This window comes from Lutjanus erythropterus, chromosome 16 (genome assembly GCF_056507025.1).
Source record: "Lutjanus erythropterus isolate fLutEry1 chromosome 16, fLutEry1.hap2, whole genome shotgun sequence".
NCBI classification, from domain to species: Eukaryota; Metazoa; Chordata; class Actinopteri; order Lutjaniformes; family Lutjanidae; genus Lutjanus; species Lutjanus erythropterus.
The window spans coordinates 14,831,795-14,848,895 of NC_139332.1; the positions used below are offsets into that span (position 1 = coordinate 14,831,795).

The window sequence follows — 17,101 nt, forward strand, 5'->3', positions numbered from 1 at the left end:
GAAATGACTCTGTTACTGAATAAACTACTGAATATAAAGGCAGTACTGTTGGACTCAAATATATCTTTTAAATCTTCAAAACTACCCAGATTTCTGCTTCCCTCTGGAGATTAACGGCATAGAAAGTTTAGCTGATTACAGGAGTTCTGGGGTATTACTGGGCTTGTTGCTCAACTTGAGGAATGGGCCGGGTGTTCCCGACAGGGTAAACAAACATTGGAGTAGTAAAGAGGTTGCGGCGAACTGAAGCAGAGTAATTCATGGAGGAATGATCTGTGTCTGGGAGCAAACAGACGGCCCCTGCATGTTTCTGTTGACACTGGTTCAAATCCTCGGCCAGATCAAAGACGCCACATGGTTGCTACAAACTGAGTGCTCCTCAGACCAAGCTTATTTTCTCTTTTCTGCTTCTTCTACCTTCAAATCTTTCCTCTGCTTTCACCTCTCCTTGCCTGCTTCCCGCAAATACCGCCCCTTCCACTTTCTCCTATCCCCATTTTCATCATGTCCCACTTCGATCTTTCTTTCCCATCCAAATGGATCCATCGCCATCCCTCTTTCCTAACCCCTCCTGATGTTTCCCATATCCCTATCACACTTTCACCACATGTCAGGAAGACTTGGGTTTGTGTGGTTTCTGCCCAGCTTTGGGAGCAGTCCAGCTCAGGCTCCATCGGGCTGGTTGTCGGTTCGGTTTGCAGAGCAGACCGGGGCCCACTGTTAGGAAATGACCACTTCTCTGGTTCAAATTAGCAATGAGGCAACACAACAGGGCTTTTTTGCTGGCGGCTCACAGAGGAAAGAGTAGGAAAAGTGAGGAGAGAGAGTACGCAGCCATCTGCAAACCACATGAAAGTGACTGGTAATTGATTCAAAGCCCTCCCTAATTAAGTATTTTGTTGCTTGGCCAAAGAACATCCTCCCAGAAGTGGATGTACTTCTGTAGCACTGGCTGTCCAAACCATTGCAGACTTGCATGGTTAGCATCAGGTAGATGTTTTATTCCCGTCAGCTTATTCTGCAGTCTATCATCTAAGGAACATCCAGGTTTTAACTTAGACCATGTAAATCTTTGACCTTCCTCAGTTTTTAATAAGACAGTTGACTTCTGTGTTGCTTTATGCAACTACAGCTGTGTTCCTACAGCCAGCAGGAGCTCTCTAATCTCTCTAATCTTGTTCTCACACATGGAAAAGTGTGACAACATTGCACCCATATGGGTGAATTAGTATGAGTGGAATATTGCACTTGATCTGCAGAAATATACTTTGTGTCACAACTATGTTTTGCAGTCCTGTGATGACTGACTGGGGAGTTTTTATTTAAAACAATCTTTCCGCCCTCGCTTGCATGCTTACTTTTAGTACACACTTGAAGGGATAGTTTGGATTCTTTGAAGTTGAGCTGCATGAAGTACTTGATAGTCAGTGTATTAGTTGCAGTCGATGGCAGTCGACACACACCCCCAGTTTAGAGAAGCAGAGCACAGGAGCTAAGCAGTGAACTGCTGTGGACAGAGTCAATAAAAGGTATTTCAGCCACTTAAAAAAGGTTCACAAAAAAAAAAAAAAAAAAAAAAAAAAATCAATATCAGTGTAAGTGTATAAGCCAAATATTGCTCTCCCCAAGCAACCAAACTCCACAGGTGAATTTAATAATTTTACACAATAACAATAACACAAACAAACTAACAGATGGAGACATTGGCAGACCAGCAATTCTCATGTTCTGTGAGTGAGTTAAAATGACTGATTTTAACTTTGGAGTTTGGTTGGTTTTGGAGAGGTCAATATTTGGCATATAAAACTGTCAAAAAAAGGCTGTCTGGCAGAAAAGTAAAGTGGTGAAAATATTCTAAATGTTGTGTATACTGGAATTGTACACTGCTTAATGTTTGTGCTGGTACTCCTCTCTGCTTCTCCTAACTTGGGGCATGTTGACCACCATCTACTCTAGCTAATACACTGACTATTGATAAGTAACTCATACAACGCCACTTCAAATAATCCGAACTATCCCTTTTAGTTCATGTTGACAGACAAAACTGAGTAAATGTGTGATGGAGAAACAGAGAGGCTGCCGTCCAATTAGCCCTGTGTTTGTTTATTTTAGGCTTCACTGTACAGCATCTCAAATGTTCTCCATGAAACTCTACTCATCTTGTGTGCCTCCTAAATTGTTAGTCAAAGCAATCAGCCTTACTGTCTTGTGACCATGAAACAAAATAATTCATCATCAACAGCTTCTTTAAGATCTTAGGAATGCTGCCAACCTGCATTGCCTCTCCTGTCTAACTCCAGGAAGCATTACATATATTGTAGGGATAAACAGAAACAAGAGAACTGCAGTTAAGACCATGCACACACAAACACACCATGCAGAATGCACTCAGTAAGGCAATGCTCACAAACTGTTCACCTCAAACAAGCTGGAATGAGCACAAAGTCGCTTTTTCATTTTATCGTTTCACTACTTTGCTGCTGATTACAGGAAATGATTAGGACAAAAGCCCTGAAGGACTGGTTGTGTTATACTGCTGCATAAAGCCTCTGAGCATTGAGTATTATGAAACACATGTTGCTCAATGGGCTCAAAGTCTGTACAGAAAGGATTAAGTCTCAAAGCCAGGGCCATTTAAACAGAGTCTGAGAGAACCGGCACCCTGCATCGAGCAATCATGGGATTCTGAAATGGCTCCAGCTAAATTTGCGCGTTCTGTCTGATTCGTTTTTTTGATTTGTTCTCCTCATGTGGGAATGGGGCCGATGATCAGTGTACAAAAAGATTGTGTGAACCACTGGAGGTGTAATTTGTGCTCTTGAGATGCATAATACAGTGTGACATGAAAAAAAATCAAAAGAAACAACTTAAAAGCCCTGGGGTGGTCTCCTGTCGGGGGATAAGTCCTCCTAAATCCATCTCTTTGAGGAACAGTGTGAGCCAAGCTAAATTTTAGGTGTTTATTTGGGCAGAAACTGGCAACTTTGGCAGTTTGTTTAAGGCTGGAAGGAAAAGAGGGCTTACAGATGTTTGTGGCCATGTGGTGGGCACCTGTAGTCACCTGCTATTGAAAGACCGCAGAGTGATTTGTGTATCAAAGGACATCAGAAACATTGTTTTATGTGTTTTCATTTCATATCAACAGCATTTACATTAATAATACATTAATAACAGATCCCACAAAACTATTTTATTATTAACTTAACTATTTTTATTGATCTATTTTTTGTTTCTCTAGTAAATTCTTACTGTTCTTTGCTCTTTTAAAGCATATTGGATTAAATTATAGTGACTGCATTATCGTACATTACAGCACTAATCAATATTTTTATATTAACAGTGGATCCCAGGATTACTCATTTAGCATGTGAAAGAAATAGTTAAAAGTGATGAACCCATAGAGAATTACCCATAACCCACCCAACTCTGCAGTGCCCTCAGTTCTATGGGGGATTTTAGCAGCTTTCAGTTCATTTTCTGATTTAAAGGACCAGTGTGTAGGATTTGGTGGCATCTAGTGATGAGGTTGTAGATTGCAACCAACTGAATAACGCTCGTTTGAGAAGTTATGTTGGTGATGAAACTCATGAAAAAACAGAAAGGGCTGTATCTAGAGCCAGTGTCAGGTTTGTCTGTTCTGGGCTACTGCAGAAACATGGTGGTGCAACATGGCAGACATGGAAAAGGACCTACACCCTCTGGAGATATATTAGGCTCATTCTCAGGTAACAAAAACACAACAATTCTTATTTTCAGGTGATTGTACACTAATAAAAACATAATTGTCAATGTAATATTCCATTTCTGCCATATCCCACCAACAGGTCTTACACACTGGCCCTTTAAAGGCCCGCTTCTTTATTTGATCACTCTCACTCTTGTCATCAGTATCTTTTCCAGCTCCAGCGAGCAGCTGTTTTCATGAAGGCACTGTACTGTGGACTAAGACACTGTATTATGAGATCTGCCTGGGCTTTCCATCAGGGGTTGGTGGAGACCAAAACAGAGCTAAAAGGAGAGTGAATACTGCACTTACATGCAAATGTTGTTCTGGATGTGTAAATACGTAACCGTTTGCTAATACCCCATCAATTTGAGAGGTGTTTCTGTTTTCATTTAGTTTTAATTTGTGTTAGAGAGAAAATTGATACCATCTTCATGTTTGTGTGGTAAACATGAAGCTACTATAGCACAGTGGAGATTAATGCAAAGACTTGAGACAAGTAGAAACATCTGGTCTGGCTTTGTTTAATGCTTACAAAAATCATGCAACCACATTGTGATTAAAAATGCCACATTGTGATTTTACAGTGATTCACGTGCTGAACTATTTCTTGTTTGGTTGTGAGATTTAGCAGTGCCGTTAGATAGACCTTGAAAGTGGATAAATGTATCCGTCAAAATGTTAAACCTTTAGCAGCTGCAAGTTTAACTATCAGGTAACTGTTGTAACAAAATCTGTTGATAGATAGTATATATTAAGTTGCTGCCTGCTACTGAAGATCAGGAAAAAACAGTGTGTATGAACATCCAGTACGATACATGTGTCACTTAGTAAGCATCCATTTCCTATTCCAAAAAATCTGGCTCTGTGAAACAGAATGCTTTTTATTATCCTGCTCCGAGGGAACCATAACACCACAATAACCCCAGTCTCTTTTCTCTTTTTACGAACACCTACGCACACGTCTAAATCAAGCTCAGACTGAACAATAACAAAGTCTGGAGCTTTTCAGAATGGTCTCAGAAGAGCTGTTTCCAATCCCTTACTCAATATTGACCCATCAGAGAGAGATATAGCCATCCTGCATCTGAAGTGAAATAATAAAAATAAACAGTTGGCTTGGGAAGTACGTCTGCTACAAGATGAAAAGAGGGATAATGTGAGTTTTATACTGAGGAGTTGACCCCTGTTAAGAGTTGGCCCAAACGTCCTGCATTTGGAAGCCCCAAACAAAGTTTCTGCCAGACGGTGAACGGAGGGGCAATGAATGAGCGGTAGCAAAATCAAACACCGAAGGCAAATAAACCTGCCCATATGCTCATTTGTATAGTTACCTCAACCAAACAAACATCAAACAACAGTGTATGTATTCAGCTTTTTTTCCCCAGAACTAAGTCTGGTGAGTGGGGAGGTCATACACATCCGGAGACATAGGGAAACTCTTGTATTGGACCAGGGAGAACTCAAGCCTCGGCGGCAGAATACGAAACGTCACATCCCATTAACTAGGAACAGCACTGTTTCTGGATGAGCACTGAGGCTTTCATTCCTGTTTGTTCCTGTTGGATTCTCTTTGAAAACACGAGCTGCCGTCCCAAAAAGCTCCGGCACACCATTGGAAAAATATAGATTCGACTCCAGGAAGCATTGCTCAATAACGTGTTTTGCCCATGGCTTGGTTACTTGCTCCTTGTTCAGGCCTCACTGACTAAAAGCAATGCTCTGATGTTGGAGAACAAGGTTGTTTTACTACAGGGGTTTTAGTTTGAGCCATGTAAAAAGCTGGGGTTTGAGTCAAGAGGATTTGTAGTCTACACCAGTAAAATATAAATATATATATGGAAAGGATGGGAAAGACAACTGGAACAAAGTCAAAAAGAAAGGGGAACATTAAAGCCTCTGGAAATGTTGCATTAAATAGTAAAAATGCCATATGATATCAAGGTTTAGTTTCTCATTAAGCACTCAGTAACATCTGGGAGAAAAAAAACACATACATAACTATTAAAAAACAGTACATGTTGCTGCTTAGACCATTTCTCAAGATTGTGTAGGTGTGGCAAATGTTTTTGTTTGACATATCCTTCATTAATCCCAAATGGAAACTAAGTCATGTAGCTATTGCTGTGTGTGGACCGCTGTAGAAGTGGGCAACAGTAAAACATATTTTAGCAGCCTCCCCAAGTGACAGTTGCATTGTCACTGAATTATGTGAAAGAGGTTGTTTGTACTGATAAACCCACAGATTTTCACCCAATGATGAAGTCCAGCTTTACAGTGCAGTTTAGCATCTTTCAGCTCTATGTTTTGATGTTACGGTCTGCAATTTCACCGTTTTGAATCACACTCTTTTATCTTTTCCAGCCCCAGCAAGCGGCTGTTTTCTGATACAGACACTGTACTATGTACCTGCCCACACAGAGCAGCATTTAGCTACTAAAAACTCAGGACTTTCCCTCAGGAGTTGGTGGCGACCAAAACAGAGCTAAAAGGAGAGTAATGGTGGACCTTCACTGCCATCAGCAAATATTGGTCAACTTTATAAAGTGAAATGGTGATGTCAGTGTCCTATTTATAGCTCATTCTGCTGCCCACAAGCGGCTAAAAATGTCTAAATTGCATAATTTCTGTCCGAGCACAAGCAGACCCAGTTCAAACCTAGTACAGGAAAGTGTACACAACCTTAAATACCAATATTTTGAATTTGGATTAAAACTAATCTCTAATACTTTTTAGATGCTTACTCTTATGTACATAAGACCCTAAATTACATGGTTAGAAGGCGATTGTGGATTTGAGTTTCCAGAGGCTTTGAAAGAGGGGAAAAGTGGCAATGAAATGATGAAAAGCCACTTCCTCCTGTCTCCTAAGTGTTCCTCTGATAAGTTCCCACTGATAGCTGAGGAGGGCATGTTGTTAAGGCCCCTCGGAGCTCGGAGGCCCTGCTAAGACTGAGCCACTGCTGACAGAGTCAATGGGAGGCGGAGGAAAAATAACAAGGGGCGTCTGCCAAGCCTCCCCACTGCTTTCTCTCCCTGTCTCTCCTTCTCTGTCCCCCTGTTGCTGCCAGCCCAGTGGAAAAACTCCCCCCGGTCCAGACACAGTTATGAGAGAAGTGGGAGACGGATAAACACAGATCAAGGGAGACAGACAAATGAATTAGAGAGTAACAAAGAGGGAAAAATAAATAAGCTAAGTTGCCAAAATTTGAATATGCATAAAACAGGATTAGAATAATAGAAAACTCTCTACTGTTTCTTGTTTTCCTCCTCCTCCTCCTTTTGTCCTCACCTCTGTTTTTTTCTGAGCACATACACTGTAAAATTCGATCAATTGTTTGTGTGCGGGCTTTGAGGTAATTTTGTAATGTTACAACATAAATACACTTTTTTTGTCAAATAAAATTGATAAAAATTGATTTGATTCAGTTGTACTTGAGAAAACATGTTCAATATGATTAAGATAGTAAGTTCAAACAACTCTTTAGTCTTCCTTTTACATTTTCTCACTTTAAAAGGTCAGTTCTTCATTTCATGTAAAGAATTTAGAGGTACAGCTGCTTCTGTTGAAGCTACTTCCAACACTGGCACAAATGTGAAACTGCTCCCCCTGAATTTATTAAATCTGTAGGCAGGTAAGGACTGAATTCAATACTAACCTCCATCATTGTTCACAGTGTTTTTTATTATTTTGTAAATAAGCAACCATGACTAATCTTAAATTGTATTAGAGACACGTAGCAGTTTTCTGGCTCCTCAGAATATTTAATCTTGCCTTCTACACTGTGAAAAGAAACTAGTTGATTTAACTTTAAAAAATAAGTTAGTGTCAGGGCTGCCTTGAATCTTTAAGTTGACTGAGCTTGAAAAGATAAGTTGAGGAAATTTTGTAATGATAAAAAATAAATGAACTTTTGTAGTCAAATAAACTTGATAATAATTTAGTTGTACTTCAGAAAACAGTTTCAATAAACTTAAGACATTAAGTTGAACCAACAGCTCTTCAGTCACACTGACAAACATAACATAATATAAGTTCCGAACTGTGCTGAAAATAAATACTAGTTTAATTAATTAATTTAAGTAAATATAACTTGCAACTTCTTAGTGAGAGTAGATGAGTTGATTCCACTTAATTTCTGTATGATTTTTTACAGTGTACAGAACCGAGAGCCAAAACAATGTCCTTCAAAACAAGGGCCTGATTAATAACGTGCTGCGCCATCCACTCTGGAGGGCCGTATGTTTGCGCACATTCACTATCTGCCATATTGCTGACTGACTTCCACATATATCAGCTGCGTGTCCAGGCCAAGATGACTACTGGCGATGTGCAAACAGGCTTAGAGAGTATAAACACAGGAGGCACAGGGAGGCAAAGGGAGACAAGATGCAAATTTTCATGCATCTGCACGCAAAAATATGTTACTGTCCTTTTCTTTTCCCCCTTTTTTTAGCTGAAAAACAAATCCAGTCTATTAATCTTGGATGTTATGGTCCAGGCTCTGATTAAGACCAGGGCCTGTATTCTGTTTCCACCGCCCTCCACCGCAATTCTTCATTCAGGATATCAGTGGCACCAGTTAGCATGCCTTATAATACGTGCTGAAGAGTGTGTGCACATACAGTGTGTGTGTGTGTGTGTGTGTGTGTGTGTGTGTGTGTGCATGTGTTTGTTTATGGCTGTAATTGCAGACATGGTCATCCTGCTGAAAAGAGCACTTTAAGAAAACACACTCTTTGTTGGTATAGCGATTACAGGGGTGGCCTGTTTTCACACTCTTTCCTCTAAATGCTAAAGTACCTAAGAAACAAAAGGTACAGATGGGGAAAATGTATGTGCATTTGTGTGTGTGTGTGTGTGTGTGTGTATGTGTGTGTGTGTGTGTGTGTGTGTGTGTGTGTGTGTGTGTGTGTGTGTGTGTGTGTGTGTGTTCTGAAGGTGTTTGGGTTCCAGGGAAATAAAGGAATAAGTGGGCGTTTACTTTTTCCTTGAGAATGAGTGGCATTCTCCTTCATTTCCTGCTTGCACAGGATAAGACTCAGGGTAATACAGTGGAAGCACATGTGCACTCTAATGCGCACACACACACACACACACACACACACACACACACACACACACACACACACACACACACACTTAAGCTTTGGTTCCCAACTTGGGGGTCCTGGCCCCCACTAGAGGCCACCAACGCTTCACAGGGGGTCACAAGGCCTTTTTGATTTTAATTAGTGTAAGAAAAGTTTTTTTTTTTTTTTATAAATATACAGTAGGCCTATAACTCATCATTAAATTCATTTCTGTGAAGAAAAGTATGGGTTATTATTTAGGATTTAAACTTGAATCTCACAGGATAAGGACATGGTGAAAACAACCAAAGAGCTAATAGAATAATGTCCAAACACTGACTTTGTCTGAAAAAGATAATTTCCTGCAGTTATTGTGTTTGGATTAACTGTTTACAGTTTAGTGGTTGTTCTGTACTTTTGTTGTTATGCATTGAATCTAATATATATCTATAAAATGTGTGACTTAGTCTGAGGTGGATAGTTTACTCAATAATAGAAAATGAAAAAGGTTGGGAACCACTGCAGTAAAGGACTACTAGAGAGTACAAAGATACAAATATCACACACATGTGATACATTTTGAAAGTGATTTGTATTCTTAGAGAAGACTACAGACAAGACAGAGATCTTTGGTGAATTTCACTCGAAATGTGTTGAAACAGTCAGAGAAGGTGTGTCTAAATCATGATGACTGGAGAGTAAAAGAGGAATAAAATACTACCTTCAGTATCATTTTGTGAGATGTAAGAAAGACTCAAAATTATCAATATACAGCCACAGATTTTCTCTTCTCTACAAGATGCCATGTGTTAGTGTCTGTGCGACAGAAAACTGCCTGGTATTCTGCCCCCTTGTGGCCACAAAGTGTAGACTACTTTATAAGCCAAAGAGGGGTGACAAAAAGAGTGGGTGTCAGGGCAGAAACAACTCCTATGACTTCAATCAAAGTACTTTAACTTCTTACAGAAAGTATGACAGTATGCATCCACTCTATTTGTGTCTCTTGGATGAAGCACAAGAGATTGAGATTGTAAGAATGCTTTACACCTAAGCCGTTCAAACACTCTCTCCTTCTCTGCTGCGCTGCTCTAATGAGACTGAAATCTCACCAAAAATCTTACAGATCTTTAAAGAAAGACCTTGTTCCTTCACCTCCTCAATGATTGTAATAAAAAGGAAAGAGCTGATGTCGAGTTTAGAGTCTTAAAAAAGTCCCAACGTCAACACGTTCTGGCCTATAAAGTAACTGCAGTGGGGCGTGAGAGTCTCAGCACTGTATGAGCGGGTGGTTTGGCAACAGACAGCTTGAGTGTGTTCATCTGCTCGAAACGTGTGTGTTAAATCCATGTAGGTGTTTGCATTGCAGAGGGCATAAAGTAGGCTGTGTGTGCCGCTGTGCATGCAGCGTGACTGTTGTTTGTGTATGGTCAGTCACGCTTCGCCACTTTGTATCAAAAGGCCTGAATGGGCGGCTGCTGGTTTGAGGCTGTTAGCTGTGGTTAAATAATGCACCACACACACAAACACTCTTGTAACCACCAAGTGACCAGTTGCCGCCCACTGGAGAACAGAGAATCCAAGTCAGTGGCATGAGGTTGTCGTGGTTACAACACAATGTTGCCATCTAGCTTGTGCCAAGCACTGAAACACATGCCAAGAAAAAGGGCCCATGATGGCGGTAAAAGAAGAGAGGGGGCATAAATCTCCTGACCTATAGGTACTTTAATAGAAACCAAGAGAGGGTTTGAAGGCCGACTGGAAACCAGTAAATCTATATGAGAGGCCCTGAACTTTATGAGAAAATACAACTGTGAACAGCAAAGCAGACACCGCTGCTGCACACCAGCAGCTTCACAGCCCCGAGAACTCCTGTTGTACCTCAGTGTCATGTGGGGAGAGTTCACACTTTAGTGTGTATCCATTCACCCACTTAGCCTTGAAGATTGTGTAACAGACTTTTGCTGTTTTTACACCAAAATTAGCGCACATATGCAGGGTTTTTAAATGTGGCCCATCAGCCCTATTCCTATTGCAAACAGTGAATGATTTTGCATTTCTGTTTCAGTTTTTTGTTTCAGTACTTCTGTAGCTTCTAACTGAATCTCTTGGTTTAAGGTTTAGTTTCTCTCCTGTGTCACTCTTTGTACTGTCAGGTTACTGCTTTATTTTACTGTTTCTTGTTAGCTTTGAGCTGAATAGGATTGCGTTAAGTTAGTGCTGATGAAAACCCAACATTTCCTGATTTTGCAGTTTCACAATAAAAGCTTTAGCATAACAAAACAACGGGTGACTTTTATTATGAAGAATTTATAGGAAACAAAATGTTTATCCCCCATTTTACAGCCATTTTACTCAAGACGAGGGTGTATCAGTAAATACACACCTTCAAACAGGTCAAATCAAGTCAAATCATGCAGCACATGTAGAAAAAGAAGCAAAAGAGCTGCAGTAGTTACTGACGAAGGTGACAAGTTTTCATTACTTCCAAAGGGCCAAAAATTAGCGTGTCTGCTGGAGTGTTTTTTTTTTTTGAGAGCATCACTGCCAATCGGAACTGGAGCCGATAAATGCCAGTGACAACTGCAGAGTCATCTGACCTGGTACTGAATACCGATTGTACCCTTTCCACTGATGACAAAAGTCAGATGTTGGAAGGTTTTTGTCCAGAGTAAAAGGAGCTTTTGATACTTTCACAGATTCAGTCACCTCAGAGCAGCATGCATGTGTGGCTACACGTGCACCAACACAGGTACATATCCAGTTGACTTTTCTTGCCGTAAGCCAGTGAAATAGAGGGATGCTGCCAAATGTTTTTGGATCTCAGAACTCGCTGTCTTTTCCAGACTCTCTCCCCCCTTTCTCTTACTCACACTCTATACTTCTCTGTCTCTGTGTCTCTCTCCTTCCTCTGCTGTTGCTGCACTGAAACACATGTGATCACAAAAATGCATCTTCCTCAGCAAAGCATGCACGTTGGAATCCTCTCTTTATTTTTGCACGTTTTCTAAGCTTCACTCATGCATTCCTCTTGCTCTTTTCACTTTTCATTTTTGTTCTGCCTCTGTTAGATTGTCATTCTGGATGGATACCTGTGGACTCAGAGTCTTATTTCTCCTCTTTCTCCTTTTGCGATGGAGGGATGTCGTTACAATGGAATGCAGCGCCGTGTGCCAGAGGCGTCACAGTGGATGGACAGAGTGAAGCAACAGGGGGATGAAGAGAGGAGAAGAGAAAAGTGGAAAAATGATAGGACCATGTGTCTGTTTGCAGTATTCCTTCACCATGATACATTCCATAACTTTAATAAAGTCTAAAATCAATCAAAAACTATCAAACATGCCAACAGAACATGGTACCTGCACAAACACAAGCTCTATCCACATGGAGGACAATAATCAGAATATGTGCTATTGAGCCAAAGCCACTGTACATATCCCAGTACCACACTGCCCCACCCCTATACACACTCCAAATACACACCACGCCCACCTCAACATCATCAGCAAAAGTTCCAGATGTATGCGAGCATGGATGCATCAACACTGTCCCAGCCCTACACCTGAAAATTCATATACACAAGGCCCAATCAATAACCAATACCATCTCAAACTCAAAAACACACAGATTTCCTCCTGTAACTACAGAGAAAGTCAGGTCAGATCAAAAGAGTGCACAGCTACAGCTTTAATACTGTAATATCATCTTTGGTGAACAAAGTGTACTGCTTCTTTTTAATCTGCAAGCCATTACTCTGTGCACTAGCTTAGTCCTGAGGAGAATTATGCAGGTCCCATGACTAAGATATTGCACCGTCTGTTTTTTATTTTTATTTTTTCTCCTTTCCTTTCCTGCTCTCCCCGTCTGTTTCTTTTGGCCTCAGCCACTGCAGCCACATGTGATAAAAGTGAAAAGAGATGACAGGACGGGAAGATGCTGACAGAGGTCAGGTAGGGCTTACCTTTCTCTCCTCAGAGCGTTGAAGGGCAGGTAGGGGTGGAAAGGGGAGGGGGTGCACTGGGTAAGGGCAGCAGTAGGTGTGAGCGTCAGGTGGGTCTCTCTTCTACCTCCCTCCTTTGCTTCAGCCACGCGTGTCTCCCATGGGATGCATCAGATATTCAGTGAACATGCAGCCAAAAAAGAGGAGAGATGTCCTCCAGGGCAAAGAGCTGCTGGCACCCTGAATTGGTCCAGTGCAAAGAAAAAACACAACCAAAGTTTAAAAATCTGATATTTTCAATTTCAGGTGGAGCAAAGTATCTGTTTAACTTTTATTTTTCTGCCTTCAGCAAAACGCAAAAAAGTCCATCCATGTGCTTTTTGGCAGAAAGTGAGAGGAGAGTGAAAAATCCTCCCTGTGCCGTCTTCAGTCTGTCCAGACGCAGGTCTGAGGAGCACCTTCCCAATCTGTGCGCTCTCGCTCTCCAGGGTGGAAAGTAGGAGGGAAGGAGCGAAGGAGCAGGACAGAGAGGGGGAGAGAGGGAGTGAAACTCAGTCAGTCAGTCAGTCAGTCAAGTCAGTCAGGCAGGCAGCAAAAGGCAGTGTATATGGAGGTGGTGGGTCCAAGCAAGGCTGAGCTCCCAACTCCCAGGACTTATAACCAGGGGCTGTGCACCTCGCTGCTCCAATCTCCCTGGCTCACTCGGCGATCCCTCTCCCACTGGCTTATTTTGGGAAAAGACAGACAGGATTGTTCATTGGGTTAAACCCCTTCATACAAAAAGCAAGTGTCTGTGGCTGGCTGCACTGAGGAAGGAGGGGAGTGTAGCAGGATGGGGTGGGGTAGCAGCCGCGCAGAGAGGGGTGGGGTAGGATGAAGAGGAGGGAAGGCAATGAAAAAGAGACGAGAATTCGGAGGCGTCTCCTGCTTGTGTTCTGCCTCCAAACTTACCTTCCAAGAAATCACTCTGCCCTTTATCCTTTTTGCTACTCAAACACACTCACAAACACATAACATCAAATCATCAGATGAAGCTCCAGCTGGAGATATTTTAATCATAAAGTCTCCCACAAACTCTCTTTACTTGCCCTGTAGCTCCAATTAATAATCTCTAAGCATGACATAACACTGGATAAGATTAAAACATAAAGGGGCATTGTGTTGACGCCTAAAACCTGCTGCCATTTGTGTGTAATCACTACATGATAGCACTCTCTTGGGGTTAATCACCAAAGTACAGCAGTAAATGACATAATTTCACATTTTGCTACTACATTCATCGCTACAAGATGTATTACAAGTATCACATAGACCTTACATTTAAACTTAAGCCAAATATACAAGTTTTGTTTGTTTCGAATTAATTAAACTTTTTTAACTTGAATGGTGAGTTGAATGAATGCACTGTAGAGAGTTCAATCAACTCATTAAATTAAGTTCATCAAGAAACAAGAAGCACATTAGCAGACTTCCCAGCATGCATTGTTTGAGAGTTAAAATTCTCCTGAGAGTGACATGAAGAACTGACTGTCAAACTGACAAAATGTGAAAGAAAATCAAAATTGTTTGAATGCTTGTCAGTGTGACTCAACAGTTGTTGGTTCAACTTAATATCATCAGCTTATTTTATATGTTTTCTCGAGTACAACTGAATTAATATCAAGTTTATTTGCCAAGAGAAGTTTATTTGGTTTGAATCATTACAAAATTACCACAACTTGTCTTATCAAATTCTGTCAACCTAAATTTTAATGAATGTACTACACAGATCTCAATCTCCTCATTAAAAAAGAAACACAATCAGCATATTATCAGACTTCCCAGCATGCATTGTTTGTGAGTTAAAACTCTTCTGAATGTGATATGAAGAATTAACTCTTCAAACTGAGAAAATGTTCAAATAAATCAAAGTTGTTTGCAAGGTTTGTCAGTGTGACTGAAAAAATCTTAAGATTACTGAACATGGTTTCTCAAGTAACTGAATTAAAATCAATTTTATTTGACTAGAAACGTTTATTTGATTTGAATCATATCTCAACTTGTAACTTGTCTTTTCAAATTCAGTCCACTAAAATTTTTAAAGCAGCCCAAACACTAACTTTTTAAGTTAAACAGTTATTTTTTTGCTTTCTTGTTTTTACAGTGCAACAACCTGGATGAACTACAGTCGCTTCCTATCGTTTACCAGATGACTTCCAACAGAGCAGAGGTTTATTAAGGCCAGTACAGGCTTAGCATTCAGTGTTTAATTGGCACCGTGTTAAGCTGGCCCTGTGCAATGGTAGTGGACCTTGAAGAGAAAGCTGCTCTGTGATTGGACGAGCCAGAGGGAAGCTGGCCTAGCCTTTTCCTGAAAGACCTACTGGGACTAAGCCATTGGCTGAGTTCGAGATCAGATAGAGGCTGTGAATCACTCCAGCGAGAGGAGAGTCAGAGAGAGGTAGAAAGAATTAAGAAAAAAGCCACGTCCAATTTTTTTTTTTTTTTTTTTTTTGTGGTTTTATTCATCATCACGTCGTGCCAGTTGGGACTGATTTATTAAAAGGTCTGTCATTTCAGCAGCATCCACTGATTCATTACTTCAATCACTGTTTAAATTCCAGCTAGTTATCAAGACCTGGCAGTCCTGCTGCACGTCTCTCATTCATGTTTTGCTCATGAAGAGTAATAAACGTCCCCAGACTGTGTAATCTACCAACCATTAGAATCAAAGTCCTTGCATGAGAAGTATAGGCACCGTCTCAACAAGGGCATACTTGGATAATGTTTATTATATTAAATGGGACCCACTGTCTGAAGAGTGCAATTATAGCAAAAATTTACAATGCAGATGGAGTTTTATGTGTTTGTTTTGCACTTTTTTGGAAAATTCCTCCAATATCAAGATAGCGAACTGATTAAACCTGCCATGGGGGAATTGATTTAAATTCTTTCTATTTAGAGATGTCTGTACTGTACTGATGGAGGGTCACAAACTGGCCAATTGTTGATTGTGCCATCAGAGTCACAAGAAAAGTATTTTGCTCATGACTGGAGCCGGCTAAATTGAATAATCACAAAAAAATAAGCAATCGGCGTCATGTCTGTGAAAGAGCCTTGGTGCAGTTGAATGGTTCTCTGAAACATGGAAAGGGTGGAGTGACCAGATGCCCAGCAATGATGTCATCAATAGGAGCCCTGTGTGGTGGTCAGGCCTGCCATTCATTCAGTCACCCCCCCCACCCCAGGTGTGTGTTTCCGCGTGAGCATGCATGTGTATGTTGTTGATCACACCCCACCACAAAGGCAATAGCTCTCTGTGGCTCAATGAGGCACAAAATTAGTCGGTGGAGACACACAAACATGAGAAAAAGCCCCTCGCCTCATCCAGTCATGGCCATGCTACAGTTCCACTGAAGAATTCCGCCTCCGGCTCCGCAGAATATCTCAGCTCACCCGCTACACTCTAAAAATACACTATTTGTTTTCACTTAAAAGATACTGTCTGGGCTGCATCAAATTTTTAAGTTGACTGAACAACAACTTTACCTTTCCACATCATCTCAGTTTTAAGTGTCAGCTTTTCATTTCACACAAACAATTTAAGCTACAGCTGCTGATATTGAAGCTACTTTGTTTCAGCACTGGCATGAAGACAATATGTGCGACTGTTCCCAGTGAATTTATGAAATTGTAAGTGTAAAGGGGTGGGGATAATTCAATACTAACCTTCATTAAACTGTAAAAATACGTTTTTTTAAGTTAAAAAAGTTAGTGACTGGGCTGCCTTAAAAGTTGAGGTAATTTTGTAATGATTCAAAACAAATAAACTTTTCTAATAAATTATACTTGATTTAATTCAGATGTATTTCAAGAAACTTGTTCAATAAGTTTGTGGTATTAAGTTGGACCAACAACTCTTCAGTCAGGCTAACAAACATTACACAGGAAAAAAAAGTTGAGAAAACCAATAATTTCAAGGCAATTTGAGTTTTGAATCAAACTCAAACTCCTAAGTTTTCAAATAGACTAAATAAACTTTTATCACCTCACAATCTTTGTTGAGATAATTATACAAATTATTCACTTTCACTTCAATAAGTTTACTCAATGATTTTTGAATTACACCTGTTTTGGGGGGGTTCTAAAACCCGAAGATGAATCTAAATAAGAAAAGTAAATTAACTCAACAAAACATTGTTGGTTGGTAATATTTTCAAAATTTAAGAGTCTGAGTGTGGCTCAAAAGTCAAAAAATATATCGAAATAAGTTGCCTTGAAATTTTAAGTTTTCTCAACTTTTTCGAGTTTTGATACTGAGTTTCTTTAGAAATGAGATGATTGAAATTTAAGATTAATTTACTTGAATAGATAAAACATGTATCTTTA

General features: G+C 40.4%; 1 protein-coding gene across 1 annotated transcript in view; it reads right to left on the reverse strand.

The window, feature by feature from the left end:
* The window catches only part of col8a2 (collagen, type VIII, alpha 2), a 63,871-nt gene extending 50,350 nt beyond the window's left edge, over positions 1-13,521 (reverse strand). The window contains exon 1 of the mRNA XM_084738912.1: positions 12,755-13,521. The gene's annotated coding sequence lies outside the window, so the exon portion shown is untranslated. The remainder of the gene's footprint in view (positions 1-12,754) is intronic.
* Positions 13,522-17,101: the final 3,580 nt, after the last annotated feature.